An 18,520-nucleotide genomic window follows, 5' to 3' on the forward strand; every position below is an offset into this window, starting at 1 on the left:
ACTTTAGCCAAATAACCCCCAGTTTTCAATGCGTAACTATTATTATAAAGTAAATTAAGCTTGACAAGCTTAAGTAATAAGAATTGATGTTGTTGGCATTGAAATTGGCACTGTAGGTGTGTTTACTGTCCTCCACTCCCTGACGATTTTGCTTCCCCATTGACTTGCATTGGGTTTCGTGTTTCAGTCGGAACTCCGACTTTTCCCAATAGTCGGCCGATTTTGTTCGACTCGACTTTTGAGAAAGTCGGGTTTCATGAAACCTGACTCGACCCTAAACAAGGCAAAGTAGCTCATCTCTACTCAAAAATATTTCTCGGATCCGTACATTCCTCAACCAAGAATCTGCAAAAACCCTTATCCATGCCCTCTTCATCTCCCGCCTTAACTACTGCAACCTCCTGCTCTATGACCTCCCCGCTAACACTCTCGCACCCCTCCAATCTTTTCTAAACTCCGCTGCCTGACTAATCCACCTGTCTCCCCGCTATTCCCCAGCCTCCCTCCTCTGTCAATCCCTGCACTGGCTCCCCATTACCCAAAGACTCCAGCTCAAAACCCTAACCATGATATACAAAGCCATCCACAACCTGTGCCCCCCATACATCTGTGACTTCGTCTCCTGGTTCTTACTTGCGCGCAACATCCGATCCTCACAAGATCTTCTTCTGGACTCCCCTCTTATCTCCTCTTCCCACAAACGCATACAAGATTTCTCCGACGCATCCGCCCTACTCTGGAACTCTATCACAACATATCAGACTCTCACCTACCGTGGAAACCTTCAAAAGGAACCTGAAGACCTACCTCTTCCGACAAGTCTACAACCTGCAGTAACCACCGATCCACCAAACCACTGCATGGCCAGCTCAGCCCTCACCTATTGTATCCTCTCCCAGCCCTTGTAGATTGTGAGCCCTCGTGGGCAGGGTCCTCTCTCCTCCTGTACCAGTCGTGACCTGTGCTGTTTAAGATTACTGTACTGTAACATTGAATAGCTAAATCAGTCCTCACCTCTCCATAAACGCAGGGGGGGTATTACCTTTCCAGACGTCTGGAGATATTACTTGGCCGTGCACCTTAGAAGGATACCAGCTTGGGCCTCCTTGCGGGATTATAGCAAATGGGTAGAAATCGATAACCTTTGGATGGCTCCAGCGCATCCCATTTCATTGTTATGGAGAGATGGGAGTACATGCCCCTCAGTTCCTCTGCTGGGCTCTATGGCATTTACAATGAAAATTTGGAGGATGTGCAACAGGGCCTTTCCATTGATCTCCCCCAGGTCCCCATATGATCTGCTTCCTTTTTACACTCTCCATACTTGATAGTATTACTGCAACTATGACAGAACCATGGCTTCAAGCACAATTATTTTATTACGCAGAAATTGTAGACCCCTTTAACATAAATATTCTTCCTTTCCAGACTCTTAGAAAGCGGTTTAATCTCCCACTTAGGACCTACTTCTCATACTTACAAATTCGCCACCTGGCCTTATCTTTATATAAAAACACAACGTTCTCTACCCCCACTCCCTTTGAATAACTCTGTAAAGGGAACCCCTCTACAAAGAGTTTGATCACTGATTTTTATAATATACTGTTCACTCTGCCATTAGACCCTCTCCTAAACATACTTACATGATTAAGTGGGAGAGATACCTGGGGAGGGAACTTCCGCTTCCTATCTGGCAGGTCATATGGTCTAAGGCAGCTAAATCATCACCATGCACAATACAGAAGGAAAATCAGTACAAGGTACTGATGTATTGATATCATACGCAGGAGGTTTTACATAATATTTACCCTGCCACGTCGGATAGATGCTGGAGATGCCTGGGGGCTGAGGGCTCATTGCCATATATATTCTGGGATTGCCAGACTATATCCCCCTTCTGGAAGAGAGTACAAGGGTTGATTTCTTAGGTGTTGGATGTAGAGATACCTCAGGATCCTGTGGCTTATTTACTTAATGTTCCACCCGTATCTATGAGCAAGGGTCCAGCCAGGCTGCTCCTCCATATCCCAACATCGTCAAAGTTTCTAATAGCCTCATACTGGAAGAAAAGATCAGCTCCTTCCATGAAAAAACTCAGCTTGAAGATTAAAGAAATGAAGACGTATGGAGATTCTTACGGCCTGTATTAATAATGAACTTGATTTGTTTAACCCCTTCATGACCCAGCCTATTTTGACCTTAACGACCAGGCCATTTTTTGCAATTCTGACCAGTGTCCCTTTATGAGGAACGCTTCAACGGATCCTTGCGATTCTGAGATTGTATTTTGTGACATATTGGGCTTCATGATAGTGGTAAATTTAGGTAGATAATTTTTGCGTTTATTTGTGAAAAAAACGGAAATTTGGCGAAAATTTCACAATTTTCGTATTTTGAATTTTTATTCTGTTAAACCAGAGAGTTATGTGGCACAAAATAGATAATAAATAACATTTCCCACATGTCTACTTTACATCAGCACAATTTTTTTGGAAACAAAATTTTGTTTTGTTAGGAAGTTATAAGGGTTAAAAGTTGACCAGCGATTTCTCATTTTTATAACAAAATATACAAAACCATTTTTTTTAGGGACCACCTCACATTTGAAGTCACTTTGAGGGGTCTATATGGCAGAAAATACCCAAAAGTGACATAATTCTAAAAACTGCACCCCTCAAGCTACTCAAAACTACATTCAAGAAGATTATTAACACTTCAGGTGCCTCACAGGAACTAAAGCAATATGGAAGGAAAAAATGGCCATTTTAATTTTTCTGACAAAAAATTTCTTTTAGCATCAATTTTTTCATTTTCACATGGGTAACAGGATAAATTGGATCCTAAAATTTGTTGGGCAATTTCTCCTGAGTACACCGATACCTCAAGTGTGGTCATAAACCACTGTTTGAGCGCACAGCAGGGCTCAGAAGGGAAGGAGCACCATTTGACTTTTTGAATGGAAAATATACTGAAATATTTAGCGGTTACCATGTCGCATTTGGAGAGTCTCTGTGTGCCTAAACATTGGAGCTCCCCCACAAGTGACCCCATTTTGGAAACTAGACAATCCAAGGAACTTATCTAGATGCATAGTGAGCACTTTGAACCCCCAGGTGCTTCACAAATTGATCCGTAAAAAAAAAGAAAGTACTTTTTTTCACAAAAATGTTCTTTTAGGCTGTGTGCCCACGATGCGATTTTTAAGCATTTTTGCCGCTATTTTCGGCACAAAAACATTTAAAAATCATGTACAGAACTCACCCCATGAATTCCTATGGCATTCCGCACATGCTGTGCTAATGCTGCGCTTTTTTCTGCGGCGGAATCGCATCGCGGAAAAAATCGCAGCGTGCTCATTCTTTTGTGCGGAATCGCAAAGAATTGCCGCGATTCTGCACCCATAGGAATGCATGAGAATCCCTTACTTCCCACATGTGGCTATGCCCACCATGCGCAAAGTTAAGCGTCTCATGTGCGGCTGGTACCCACGGTGTGCAGGAGAGGAGACTGTCCTCCAGGCCCTGGGTACCATACCCCTGTAAAAAAGAATAAAAAATAAAAAATCGGGGTATATTTACCTTCCGACGTCCCGCGCTGCATTCCCGGCCTCAGCGTTCCCAGTAATGCCTTGCGGCAAGGTCCTGTGATGACGTGGTCTCGCGAGATCGCTATAGCAACGCGAGACCAACGTCATCACAGGTCTCGCAAGGCATTACTGGGAACGCTGAAGCCCGGGAATGCAGCGCGGGATGTCGGAAGGTAAATATACAGCGATTTTTTTATTTTTTTAGCATTTTTAACATTCTATCTTTTACTGTTGATGCCGCATAGGCGGCCTCAATAGTAAAAAGCTGCTCACACTTGTCAAACACTATGTTTGACGAGTGTGACCAACCTGTCAATCACTTTCCAAGCGATGCTTCAAATCGCTTGGAAAGTGCTTGAATATCGCACGTGAAAATCACGGCAAAATCACGAACATAATCGTGGTAAAATCGCTGTGAAATCGCGATTTCTGGGAAGGAGTCCTGTTTTAGTGTACGGAATAAAACGCTACGTGGTCACATAGCCTTAGCCTGTTTTTTATTTTCACATGGACAACAGGATAAAGTTGATCCTAAAATTTGTTGGTCAATTTCTCCTGAGTACACCGATACCTTATATGTGGTTATAAACCACTGTTTGGGCGCACGGCGCCATTTGACTTTTCGAATACAAAAATTAGCTCCAATCATTAGCGGACACCATGACGCATTTGGAGAGCCCCTGTGTGCCTAAACAGTGAAAAAAAACACAAGTGACTCCATTTTGGAAAATAGACCCTTTAAGGAACTTATCTAGATGTGATGTGAGCACTCTGAACCCCCCAAGTGCTTCAGAGAAGTTTATAACAAAGAGCAGTGAAAATAAAAAATCATTTTTTCCTCAAAAATGATATTTTAGCCCACAATTTTTTATTTTCACAAGGGTAACAGGAGAAATTGGACCACTAAAGTTGTTGTGCAATTTGTCCTGAGTACGCTGGTATCCCATATATGGGGGGGAACCACTGCTTGGGCACACGTCGGGGCTCGGAAGGGAAGTAGTGACGTTTTGAAATGCCGACTTGACGGAATGGTCTGCGGGCGTCATGTTACGTTTGCAGAGCCCATTATGAGCCTAAACAGTAGAAACCCCCCACAAGTGACCCCATTTTGGAAACTAGATCCCCCAAGGAACTCATCTAGATGTGTGGTGAGCACTTTGAATCCCCAAGTTCTTCACAGAAGTTTATAACGCAGAGCCTTGAAAATAAAAAATCATTTTTTTCCACAAAAATATTTTTTTTAGTACCCAATTTTTTATTTTCCCAAGGGTAACAGGAGAAATTCGACCCCCATAGATGTTGTGCAATTTTTCCTGAGTACGCTGATAGCCCATATGTTGGGGTAAACCACTGTTTGGGCAAACGTCGGGGCTCGGAATGGAGGGAGCACTGTTTGACTTTTTGAGCGCAAAATTGGCTGGAATCAATGGTGGCTGTTGTGAGTTCATTTTCCCCTTCACCATTGAGGTCTGATGAACTCCCTCTTCTGGTGAAGGAAGGTAGTGAGGCTGATTACCAAGCACCTGAGCAGAATGATGATGACTGGGTGACTGGAATTGCTGACTGGATATAAGGCAGCCGACGCCCTTTTGCCTTGCGGGTGATTTCTCTGAGGGATTCTAGGAGACCAGTCTGATTCCTGCTCCTCAAAAGCTAAGTTTTCTGCTCTGCTTTTTGCATTTGTGTTTTGGTTTTGTTTTGCCTTGTTTTTCTGGATTTCTGCCATTCCCTGCTGGGGTGAGCTGAATTCCTTTTTGCTCTGTCTTCAGAAAATAACTGAGTACTGATATAGTCTTTTTGAAGCCTAGCGTCTTCAGGGCTTTTTTCCCTATCAGTCTGTTGGCTCTTGTTTTGATAGGGTTTTTGGCGGATTGTAGACAGCAGCTTTTCTATCCTGTCCTATTTAGTTAGCTTGGGCCCCATAATTTGCTCAGCCTATCTTTCTGTGTGAGTGTTTTTTCATCTTGCTTCACTGTCATTATATGTTGAGGGTTGCCTATTGCTTTGGGGTCTGCTCTGGGGCAGTTTAGATTTCCCTTTCTGTCTTTAGGCTATTTAGTTCTCCGGCTGTGATCGAGGGGTCTAGGGCACCGTAGGAACCCCCCACAGCTACTGCTAGTTGTTGTTGATAGGTTCAAGGGTCTGCAATCCGATAGCTGCCAACTTCTCTGGTTTTCTGGACTTAGCTAGTATTTCTGTTTTTGCCTCCTACGGTGACTCACTCATAACAGAATCACCCGCCATACCGCAGATCCTAGGGTACTCAATAGCAGGAAAGAATTGTAAAAAAAAAAAAAAAAGTGTGTATATTTTTTCCTCTATATCTCTGAGGCCGTAGGGGGAATTTTTTTTTCTCTCAATGGAGATAAAGCAATTGTCTGATCGTGCTCACTGCGGAAGTGTGGGGAATTTCCGCCTACCTTGCTCATTCACATGCTGCTGAACCAAAGATCCCTACTCCTGATGTGTTTTTTGGGGATCGGTCTAAATTTTTGAATTTCAAAAATAATTGTAAATTATTTTTTGCCTTGAAGCCTAACTTGTCAGGGAGCTCCGCGCAGCAGGTTAAAATTGTCATCTCTTTGCTGCGTGGCGATCCCCAGGATTGGGCGTTTTCTTTGAAACCAGATGATCCTATTCTGACTAATGTGAACGCATTTTTTCAAGCCTTGGGGTTGTTGTATGACGAATCTAATGCTATTGATTATGCTGAAAAGACCCTGTTGGCATTGAGCCAGGGTCGAGATTCTGCAGAATTGTACTGTCAAAAATTCTGAAAGTGGGCGGTCCTAACTACCTGGAATGATAATGCCTTGGCAGCTCTCTTTCGGAAGGGTTTGTCAGAAGCCGTAAAAGATACTATGGTGGGATTTCCTGTTCCCTCTGGTCTTGACGATTCTATGTCATTAGCCATTCAGGTTGATCGGCGTTTACGTGAACGCAGGACTGCACGAGAGGTGTTGCCACCTGTTGAACAAGTGTCTGAACCTATGCAATGTGATAGAGTTTTGTCCAGGGAGCAACGTCAGGAGTTCAGAAGGCGTAATAAGCTGTGTTTTTTTTGTGGAGATGCCTTGCATATTATTTCTGTCTGTCCTAAACGAGAGAAACGTTTTGCACACACGTTTTCTGTGGGTGGTGTTCAACCTAAGTTTCTTCTGGCAATTACTCTGATCTGCTCCCTGTCCACTTTTTCCGCTAAGGTTTTTGTGGATTCGGAAGCAGCCCTGAACCTAGTGGAGTTGGATTCTGCTAAACGTTGTGGATTTCCTATGACACCTCTGCGGACGCCTATCCCTTTGAGGGGGATTGATGCTACTCCTTTGGCGAAAAATAAACCTCAGTTTTGGACCCAGGTGGTAATGCGGGTCGCCCCAGACCATCAAGAAAATTGCAGATTTTTGGTGTTGCATAATTTGCATGATACCATTGTTCTGGGGTTTCCCTGGTTGCAAATTCATAATCCAGTTTTGGATTGGAAATCTGTGTCTGTGGTGAGTTGGGGTTGTCTGTGTGCCCTTAGTGAGGCTCCGGTTTTTTCCACCTCTCCTCAGTCACATGATGTTCCTGACTATTTGGCGGACTTTTATGATGTATTTAGTGAGAATGAGTCTGCGTCTTTGCCTCCTCATAGGAGTTATGACTGTGCAATTGAACTGAGCCCGGGGTGTAAATTTCCCAAGGGTCGGCTCTTCAATTTATCTGTACCCGAGCACGAGGCTATGCAATCCTATATTAAGGAGGCGTTGGAGAAGGGTCATATTAGACCATCCTCTTCACCCTTAGGTGCCGGTTTTTTTTTCGTGGCCAAAAAGGATGGTTCATTAAGGTCTTGTATTGATTATCGTGCCCTCAACAAAATTACTATTAAATATCAGTGTCCGTTACCCCTGATTTCGGATCTATTCTCCAGAGATAAAGGTGCTTGTTGGTTTACCAAGCTTGACCTCAGGGGGGCGTATAATCGTATCCGCATTAAGCATGGGCATGAATGGAAGATGGCGTTTAATACTCCGGAGGGACATTTTGAGTACCTGGTGATGCCTTTTGGGCTCACTAATGCCCCTTCTGTCTTCCAGTGCTTCATGAACGACATTTTCCGAGACTTTGTGGATACATTTTTGATTATCTATCTGGATGATATTTTGATCTTCTCCAAGGATTGGGATTCTCATGTGGAACATGTTCGGACTGTGTTCCGGATCTTGAGGGAGAATTCCCTGTATGTCAAAGGATCGAAATGCCTTTTTGGGGTACAGAGGATTTCATTTTTGGGATTTATTTTGTCTCCGTCAACTATTGAAATGGACCCGGCCAAGGTACAGGCCATTTATGATTGGGTTCAGCCCACTTCTTTGAAGGCCCTCCAGAAGTTTTTGGGTTTTGCTAATTTTTATCGGAAATTTATAGCAAAATTTTCTAGTATTGCCAAGCCATTGACTGATCTGACTAAGAAGGGTGCTGATGTGTTGAATTGGTCTCCGGAGGCTGTTTCTTCCTTTCAGGAGCTGAAGCGAAGATTCACTTCTGCCCTGGTTTTGCGGCAACCTGATGTCTCACTCCCGTTCCAGGTAGAGGTGGACGCTTCTGAGATTGGTGCAGGAGCTGTTTTGTCCCAAAAGGATCCTGTAACATCTAAAATGAATCCCTGTGCTTTCTTTTCCCGAAAGTTCTCTCCATCTGAACGTAACTATGATGTGGGGAATCGGGAACTGTTAGCCATGAAATGGGCATTTGAGGAGTGGAGACATTGGTTGGAGGGAGCTAAACATCAAGTCGTGGTCCTCACTGACCACAAGAATTTGATTTACCTGGAGTCGGCCAAACGCTTGAACTCTAGACAGGCTAGGTGGGCCTTGTTTTTTACACGTTTTTATTTTGTGGTCTCTTTTCTTCCTGTCACTAAGAATGTTAAGGCAGACGCCCTCTCTAGGAGCTTCTTTGCTGATTCTCCTGTGGTGACCAAGCCTGCTACCATCTTAGGCGAAGGGGTAGTTCTTTCTGCCATCTCGCCCGATTTGAGACGTGCTCTGGAAGAGTTCCAGGAGGACAAACCTGAGCATTGTCCCAGTGGAAAGTTGTATGTTCCTGACCAGTGGAAGAAGAGAGTGATGTCTGAAGTTCATTGCTCTGCATTGGCTGGTCATCCAGGTATTTTTGGTACTAGAGATCTGGTGAGTCGGTCTTTTTGGTGGCCCGCCTTGTCTCGTGATGTCAGGAATTTTGTGCAGTCCTGTGGGACGTGCTCCCGGTCTAAACCTTGTTCTCGCTCTAGTGGGTTGTTGATGCCTTTGCCGGTCCCCAGGAGGCCATGGACCCATATTTCGAAGGATTTCATCTCTGATATGCCTGTCTCTCAGAGAATGACTGTTATTTGGGTGATTTGTGTTAGGTTCTCTAAGATGGTTCATCTTGTACCACTCCCTAAGTTTCCATCTTCCGCTGAGTTGTTGCTCCTGTTTTTGCAACAGGTGGTTCGCTTGCACGGGATTCCTGAGAACATTGTATCTGACAGAGGAGTTCAGTTTGTGTCTAGAGTTTGGAGGACTTTCTGTTCCAAGCTGGGAATTCCGTTGTCCTTCTCCTCTGCTTTTCACCCTCAGACCGATGGGCAGACGGAGAGAACAAACCAGACCTTGGAGTCGTATTTGAGATGTTTTATTTCCACTGATCAGGATGATTGGGTTTCATTTTTGCCCTTGGCCGAATTTGCTTTAAATAATAGAGCTAGTTCTGCCACTTTGATGTCACCTTTTTTTGTAACTTTAGGTTTCATGCTCAATTTTCTTCAGGGCAGGTGGAGCCTTCTGCCTGCCCAGGTGTTGACACTGTAGTGGAGAGAATGCACCAGATCTGGGACCAAGTGGTGGATAAGTTATCTCTCTCCCAGGAAAAGGCCCAGCGGTTTTCCAACCGACATAGGACCATTGGTCCCCAGTTTAAGGTTGGTGATATGGTTTGGTTATCATCAAAAAATATTGCTATGAAGGTGGCTTCTCCTAAGTTTAAGCCTAGATTTATTGGACCTTATAAGATTTTGGAGATTATTAATCCGGTCTCTTTTCATTTGGCTCTTCCTGTCACATTTAAAATCCATAATGTGTTACATAAGTCCTTGTTGAAGAGGTTTGTTGAACCAGTTGTTCCTGGGGTGGCACCTCCGGACCCTGTATTGCTTGAAGGTAACATGGAATATGAGGTAGAGAAGATACTGGATTCCCGTCTGGCTAGACGGAGACTCCAGTATTTGGTTAAGTGGAAGGGTTATGGTCAGGAGGATAATTCCTGGGTCTCTGCCTCTGATATTCATGCCAAAAGATTGGTGCGTGCCTTTCATCGGGCTCACCCTGATCGCCCTGGTGGCGTGGATGAGGGTTCGGTGACCCCTACCCAAGGGGGAGGTACTGTTGTGAGTTCATTTTCCCCTTCACCATTGAGGTCTGATGAACTCCCTCTTCTGGTGAAGGAAGGTAGTGAGGCTGATTACCAAGCACCTGAGCAGAATGATGTTGACTGGGTGACTGGAATTGCTGACTGGATATTAGGCAGCCAACGCCCTTCTGCCTTGCGGGTGATTTCTCTGAGGGATTCTAGGAGACCAGTCTGATTCCTGCTCCTCAAAAGCTAAGTTTTCTGCTCTGCTTTTTGCATTTGTGTTTTGTTTTGCCTTGTTTTTCTGGATTCCTGCCATTCCCTGCTGGGGTGAGCTGAATTCCTTTTTGCTCTGTCTTCAGAAAATACCTGAGTACTGATATAGTCTTTTTGAAGCCTAGCGTCTTCAGGGCTTTTTTCCCTATCAGTCTGTTGGCTCTTGTTTTGATAGGGTTTTTGGCGGATTGTAGACAGCAGCTTTTCTATCCTGTCCTATTTAGTTAGCTTGGGCCCCATAATTTGCTCAGCCTATCTTTCTATCTGTGTGAGTGTTTTTTCATCTTGCTTCACCGTCATTATATGTTGGGGGTTGCCTATTGCTTTGGGGTCTGCTCTGGGGCAGTTTAGATTTCCCTTTCTGTCTTTAGGCTATTTAGCTCTCCGGCTGTGATTGAGGGGTCTAGCGCACCGTGGGAACCCCCCACGGCTACTGCTAGTTGTTGTTGATAGGTTCAGGGGTCTGCAATCCGATAGCTGCCAACTTCTCTGGTTTTCTGGACTTAGCTAGTATTTCTGTTTTTGCCTCCTACGGTGACTCACTCATAACAGAATCACCCACCATACCGCAGATCCTAGGGTACTCAATAGCAGGAAAGAATTGTAAAAAAAAAAAAAAAGTGTGTATATTTTTTCCTCTATATCTCTGAGGGCGTAGGGGGAATTTTTTTTTCTCTCAATGGAGATAAAGCAATTGTCTGATCGTGCTCGCTGCGGAAGTGTGGGGAATTTCCGCCTACCTTGCTCATTCACATGCTACTGAACCAAAGATCCCTACTCCTGATGTGTTTTTTGGGGATCGGTCTAAATTTTTGAATTTCAAAATGAATTGTAAATTATTTTTTGCCTTGAAGCCTAACTTGTCAGGGAGCTCCGCGCAGCAGGTTAAAATTGTCATCTCTTTGCTGATCCCCAGGATTGGGCGTTTTCTTTGAAATCAGATGATCCTATTCTGACTAATGTGAACGCATTTTTTCAAGCCTTGGGGCTGTTGTATGACGAATATAATGCTATTGATTATGCTGAAAAGACCCTGTTGGCATTGAGCCAGGGTCGAGATTCTGCAGAATTGTACTGTCAAAAATTCTGAAAGTGGGCGGTCCTAACTACCTGGAATGATAATGCCTTGGCAGCTCTCTTTCGGAAGGGTTTGTCAGAAGCCGTAAAAGATACTATGGTGGGATTTCCTGTTCCCTCTGGTCTTGACGATTCTATGTCATTAGCCATTCAGGTTGATCGGCGTTTACGTGAACGCAGGACTGCACGAGAGGTGTTGCCACCTGTTGAACAAGTGTCTGAACCTATGCAATGTGATAGAGTTTTGTCCAGGGAGCAACGTCAGGAGTTCAGAAGGCGTAATAAGCTGTGTTTTTTTTGTGGAGATGCCTTGCATATTATTTCTGTCTGTCCTAAACGAGAGAAACGTTTTGCACACACGTTTTCTGTGGGTGGTGTTCAACCTAAGTTTCTTCTGGCAATTACGCTGATCTGCTCCCTGTCCACTTTTTCCGCTATTTAGTTAGCTTGGGCCCCATCATTTGCTCAGCCTATCTTTCTATCTGTGTGAGTGTTTTTTCATCTTGCTTCACCATCATTATATGTTGGGGGTTGCCTATTGCTTTGGGGTCTGCTCTGGGGCAGTTTAGATTTCCCTTTCTGTCTTTAGGCTATTTAGCTCTCCGGCTGTGATCGAGGGGTCTAGCGCACCGTGGGAACCCCCCACAGCTACTGCTAGTTGTTGTTGATAGGTTCAGGGGTCTGCAATCCGATAGCTGCCAACTTCTCTGGTTTTCTGGACTTAGCTAGTATTTCTGTTTTTGCCTCCTACGGTGACTCACTCATAACAGGTGGCCCCATGTCGCGTTTGGAGACCTCCTGATGTGCCAAAATAGTGGAAACTTCCCAATTCTAACCACAACCCTAACCCCAACACACTCCTAACCCTAATTCCAACCCTATCCATAACCACAACCCTAACCCCAACACACCCCTAACCCTAATCCTAACTCTAACCCTAAACACAAGCCTAACCCTAATACCAACCACAACACACCCCTAACCCTAATATTAACCGTAATTCCAACCCTAGCCCTAATTCCAACCCTAACCCTAATTCCAACCCTAACCCTAATTCCAACCCTAACCCTAATTCTAACCCTAATGGAAAAATAAAAAATATTTTGTTTATTTTATTATTTGTCCCTACCTATGGGGGTGATAAAGGGGAGGTTTATTTACTTTTTTATTTTGATCACTGTGAGAGTTTATCACAGTGATCAAAATAAATGAATGGAATCTGCCGGCCGGTGGGCACACTGCGCATGTGCCCGCCATTTTGCAGGATGGCAGAGCCCATGAAGGATCAGGGAGGGACACCGGGACGGACACAGGGACATCAGAGGTACTGGGACAGGTGAAGGGGGATCAGAAGGTGGGGGAGTGGAGGGAAGGGGGAGGGGAGCAGATGGTTATGGCAGCAGCAGATCGACGCCGTTAGCAGTGGCAGGGGCTTATCGCCCCCGTCATTTGATGTGGGGGGGTGGATCTCGGTCTCCAGCCATGACAGATGCTATTGCAGCATCGGCCATGGCTGGATTGTAATATTTCACCAAATTTCATTGATGAAATATTACAAATCGCTCTGATTGGCTGTTTCAGTTTTAACAGACAATCAGAGCGATCGCAGCCACGGGGGGGGCTAACCCCCCCGGGGTGAAGTACAAAGGGTCTTGTGCCTGTGGGTCGTTTGACCTTTCAGTGACCCCAGTCATCCGACCCGCAGGAACGCGATCCTTCCATGACACAGCATATGCGGCACAGGTCAGATTGGCACCGACTTTCATGATGCATACGCTGTGTCAAAGGTCGGGAAGGGGTTTATCGCATCTGGAATCCATGGGATGACTATGTAACTAAGCTAACCAATTGATGTTACGTGCTTCTTTTCTTTCTTTTTTTTTCTCCCCTCCCTGACTTTTTCCCTATGTCTTCCCTGTACCACACCTACCCTTAGATGATGTATTAGATGTTTGACCTAATGTTAGTAGGAGCAGAAGTGCTGAGTACTGTACCACTGGAAGAAACTTCTAAAATGTTTTGCATTGTTTTGCATAATTTTGCTACAAGTATACTTGTGTTTATGATGTTATATGTACAAGAAAATAGAAAATATTTAAAAAATAAACAGTTTAACTCCTTAACGACCACCAATACGCCTTTTAACTGTGGTAGTTAAGGGTACTTAAACCACATCGCCGTTAATTAACGGCGCTGTGGAGAAAGTGTATAGCAACCCCCAGAGTCGGATTTTCTCCGGGGTCTCAGCTGCCGGAGGTAGCCAAGACTCCAAAGAACATTATTCGGGTTGATTTTTACCGACCCCGCTTTTTCGATCGCCGTTATTAACCGTATAACGGCGACCGAAAAAAAAGTCCAATGTACCATTCAATTTCTCTCTCCTATGATGTGATCGCACATCACAGGAGAGAGAAATAGGATCCCCAATCCCCCCTGGTACCTCCCGGTGGTCCTCAGCCCTCGTGCTTACCCTCCATGGGCGCCGCCATCTTCTTCAGGGAAGAAAATGGTGGGCACATGCGTAGTGCGCCCGCCGAGATCTGCCAGCCGGTACCCGGCAACAATAGGAAGATTTTTCCTATTGGTTCATTTTGGTCACTGTGATAGACCCTATCACAGTGATCAAAATTAGAAAATAGTAAATAAACCCCCACTTTATCACCTCCATAGGTGGGGAAAAATAATGAAATAAAGAAAATATTTTTATTTTCATTTTTCCATTAGGGTTAGGGTTAGCATTAGGGTTGGAATTAGGGTTAGGGTTGGGATTGGCGTTAGGATTAGGGTTGTCATTAGGATTAGGGTTCAGACTAGGGTTAAGGATTAGGGTTAGGGGTGTGTTGGTGTTAGGTTTGTGGTTAGGGTTGTTGTTAGGGTTAGGGTTGGGATTAGGGTTAGGGGTGTGTTGGGGTTAGGGTTATGGTTCGGGTTGGGATTAGAGTTAGGGGTGTGTTGGGGTTAGGTTTGTGGTTAGAGTTATGATTAGGTTTGGGATTAAGGTTACGGGTCTGTTGGAGTTAGGGTTGGAGTTAGAATTGAGGGGTTTCCACTACTTAGGCACATCACAGGGTCTTCAAACGCGACATGGTGACACCATTGATTCCAATCCATTTTGCATTGAAAAAGTCAAATGATGCTCCCTCCCTTCCGAGCCCCGACATGTGCCCAAACAGTGGTTTACCCCAGCATATGGGGCATCAGCGTACTCAGGACAAATTGCACACCAACTTTGGGGGTCTAATTTCTATAGTTACACTTGGGAAAATTAAAAAAAATGAATTTTTATTTTCACAGCTCTGCGTTATAAACTTCTGTGAAGCACTTAGGGGTTGAAAGTGCTCACCACACATCTAGGTAAACTCCTTGGGGGGGGTCTAGTTTCCAAAATGGTGTCACTTGTAGGGGGTTTCCACTGTTTAGGCACATCAAGGAGTCTCCCAACGCAACATGGCGTCTGACCTCAATTCCAGCCAATTCTGCATTGAAAAAGTCAAATGACGTTCCTTCACTTCTGAGCTCTGCCGTGCCCCCTAACAGTCGTTTACCCCCACATAAGGGGTATCGGCGCTCTCAGGACAAATTGCACAACTTTGGGGGTCTAATTTCTCCTGTTACCCTTGTGAAAATAAAAATTTGGGGACAGAAAGATAATTTTCGTGAAGAAAATATGATTTTTTATTTTCACGGATCTGTGTTATAAATTTCTGTGAAGCACTTGGAGGTTCAAAGTTCTCACCACACATCTAGTTAAGTTCCTTAAGGGGTCTAGTTTCCAAAATGGTGTCAATTGTTGAGGGTTTCCACTGTTTAGGCACATCAGGGGCTCTACAAACGCGACATGGCGTTTGATTTCAATTCCAGCCAATTCTGCATTGAAAAAGTAAAATGGTGCTCCTTCCATTCCAAGCCCTGCCGTGCGCCCAAACAGTGGTTTACCCCCACATATGGGGTATCAGCATATTCAGGAAAAATTGCACAACAAATTTTGTGTTTTATTTTCTCTTTTTACACTTGTGAAAATAAAAAAATTGGTTCTGAAATAAAATGTTTGTAAAAAAAAGTTAAATGTTAAATGTTTTCTTCCACATTGTTCAGTTCCTGTGAAGCACGTAAAGGGTTAATAAACTTCTTGAATGTGGTTTTGAGCACCTTGAGGGGTGCAGTTGTTAGAATTGTGTCACTTTTGTTTATTTTCTGTCATATTGACCTCTCAAAGTGACTTCAAATGTGAGGTGGTCCCTAAAAAATGGTTTTGCAAATTTTGTTGTAAAAATGTGAAATCGCTGGTCAACTTTTAACCCTTATAAATTCCTAACAAAAAAAATTTGGGTTCCAAAATTATGCTACTGTAAAGCAGGCATGTGAGAAATGTTACTTATTAAGTATTTTGTGTAACATATCTCTCTGATTTAAGGGCATAAAGCTTCAAAATTTGAAAATTACAAAATTTTAAATTTTTTTGCCATATTTCCATTTTTTCATAAATAAATGCAAGTCATTTAGAAGAAAGTTTACCACTAACATGAAGTAAAACACGTCACGAAAAAACTGTCTCAGAATCAGCGGGTTCTGTCACTAAGGGGTTAAAAAAAGATTACTGTACTTGTATTTTTTTATTATGTACACCCCTCCTCACATGTAAAGTGCCATGGAATAAATGTCGCTATAATAATAATAATAATAATATAATAAGACTTTTGGTTCGGCGTTCCAGTGACTTCTACGTATGCTCCTGCTCAGGGGCATTACTATCAAGAGGCAGACTGCAAAATCAGTATCATTACAGGGAAAGAACAGGAGACTAAGGAGGCATGGGGGCATTATTTCTATATGCTGCTGTACTTAGATATAAGGAAATATACGAAAGACATTAGAATGTCTGGGGTACCAATGGCCCAAAAGAATATATGAATGGATAATATCCAAATGTATATATTATATATAAATCTCACAAAATCATATAAATATGGCTGGCCATAGATCCCCAAACAATGTATAGGACTGGTAAGGACACATTGCCAATAATCATACAAAGGAGGGAAGGAAGCCAACAAAAATTGCAATCACAAGAGTCCATGTAATGCACAAAATATATAATTTTTATTAGTCAAGATGAGCAGACAAGGATAGAAGGAGTTAAAAACATCAGTGGATATAACACCCTGCCCTGCAGCCCTGATTCATATTGCACAGTGCCTGGCTATATCAGCCATAGAGATAAAGCAGTCACTGTATACATGTATACCCATCACTCTCACTTCTATACACAGAAGTATATGGGCTCAAACTTCAGAATGTATACATGAACAAATGTCCAACATACTGTATATATAATAAAGTGCATAAAGTCTTACAATAATTACCCGTTGGTGATAAGTGGTGATGGATGGCAGCAGCGTCTACAAGAGGCCAGCCCGCCCTCCCCTACGCACGTTTCGGATTACTCCTTCATCAGGGGGCGTGGTAAAGGTTGACCTAAGTGATGTTATAAAGGGAGGAGGCCGGAAATAATGTAATACCTAATAAGGTAAGAGGCGGTGCATCGCCATGGTGTCCAAGATGCCAGCATCTGACACAGGAACCCCCAGCGCCGGAAACACATTATCATGTGACCAGACGCCGGAGGAACCATGTGCCGGGGACCGAAGCGATGAACCAAGAAGGCGTCGCATGCGCAGAGGAGAGGGAGCGGGAACAAGTGATGCGCTACCAGGGAGGTGAAATACTGTATATGTACAATGCATGGCAGCCCGCACCCGAACTACGGGGTCCCTGAGATCTGGCGTGGGATGCACCGCTGCCACAAAAGACGCAGAAGGGCAACATAATACAATAGAACGCAGAGTAATACAGAATAGTACAAATACATAAGAAGCAGCACCACCGCACATGCAGCAGTGCCAACAATCAAAAAACACCCTATATGTATCCCGCAAGTTTTTATAATAGAAATAGACACATACCCTTCACTGCATAATATTTAAAGGAGAATGCCATATATATTTTTTGATAGATAATATAAAAATAGATAAGAATTCATATTAAATTCACAATTTCAAGCAATATCAAAATTGATATACAATCATATCACAAAGAAAGATATAATAATATTATATTTAATTATTGCCCACAAAATATATAGAACAGCATTACCAAAATATAGTCATATAAGAAACATTATCATATAGTCCTAATTATATATCATTGAAAAAATAGAAAACTAACTAAAATAAACAAAATAAAGATATCCACAAGACATCCCCCCGCCTCATCTTCAACCTCGTCAAAGGATCTTCTTCAAACATACTGTAGGTATAGGATGGACATAGAAAACAGTAGAAATTAGTCCATCTGTACAAGGTACCGCCACCATCCTGGACTCCGTCCAAAGAACTTCATAGATCCACAAAATATAAAAATACCTAATACATGAAAAACACACAATTAAAAATATAATAAAACCAATAAAAAATAGCAAGGGTTAGATCCACCCAATGTCCACCTGGAACAGTAAGGTGGTCACAGGAACGGAACGAAACTCAAATTCTCGTTTAGTCCTTGTGGATATACCGTATTAAGCGTCCAGATCCAGCGAGTCTCAAGTTTACCCAATCTTTGAAACAGATTGCCACCACGGATACCAATATTTAAGGCGTCGATACCCCTCATCTGTAGCACCGTACTGTCACAGTCATGAAAGTTTTTAAAGTGACAGGGTAAAGTTTTAAGAGTGGATGAATCCATGTGGCCAGCCGCCGCCTGAATATCCAACACATACTCGTACACGCGAACTTTGAATTGTCTAGTTGTTAAACCGACATAAATTAATCCACATGGACAGGTGGTGTAATAAATAGCATATCTCGTAGCACAAGTAATGTATTTATTGATCTTAAAATTTTTAACGCCACCTGAATCGGAAAAAGAATCACACTTTTCAATGTTGGGACAAAAATGTATACATTCTCTCACTTGTATAGTGACTACGGGTGAGGTGATCGCGCAGATTCTTAGCATGCCTAAATGTAATGGCTGTTATACCCAGAATAAATTTGCCAATTATTGGGTCAATTTTCAATATAGGACATGCTTTAGACAAAGGCTGCCTGACCTGCCTAGAATGGGAATGATAATTTGCAATGAAGCGTAACTCCCAGGTCCCTCCATCTTCCTATCTGATTCCCTATTGTACAGTAGTCCATTTTGGGA

The sequence above is a fragment of the Dendrobates tinctorius genome, unplaced genomic scaffold, assembly GCF_039654945.1.
Source record: "Dendrobates tinctorius isolate UK_male_01 unplaced genomic scaffold, ASM3965494v1 ptg000070l, whole genome shotgun sequence".
Classification (NCBI taxonomy): domain Eukaryota; kingdom Metazoa; phylum Chordata; class Amphibia; order Anura; family Dendrobatidae; genus Dendrobates; species Dendrobates tinctorius.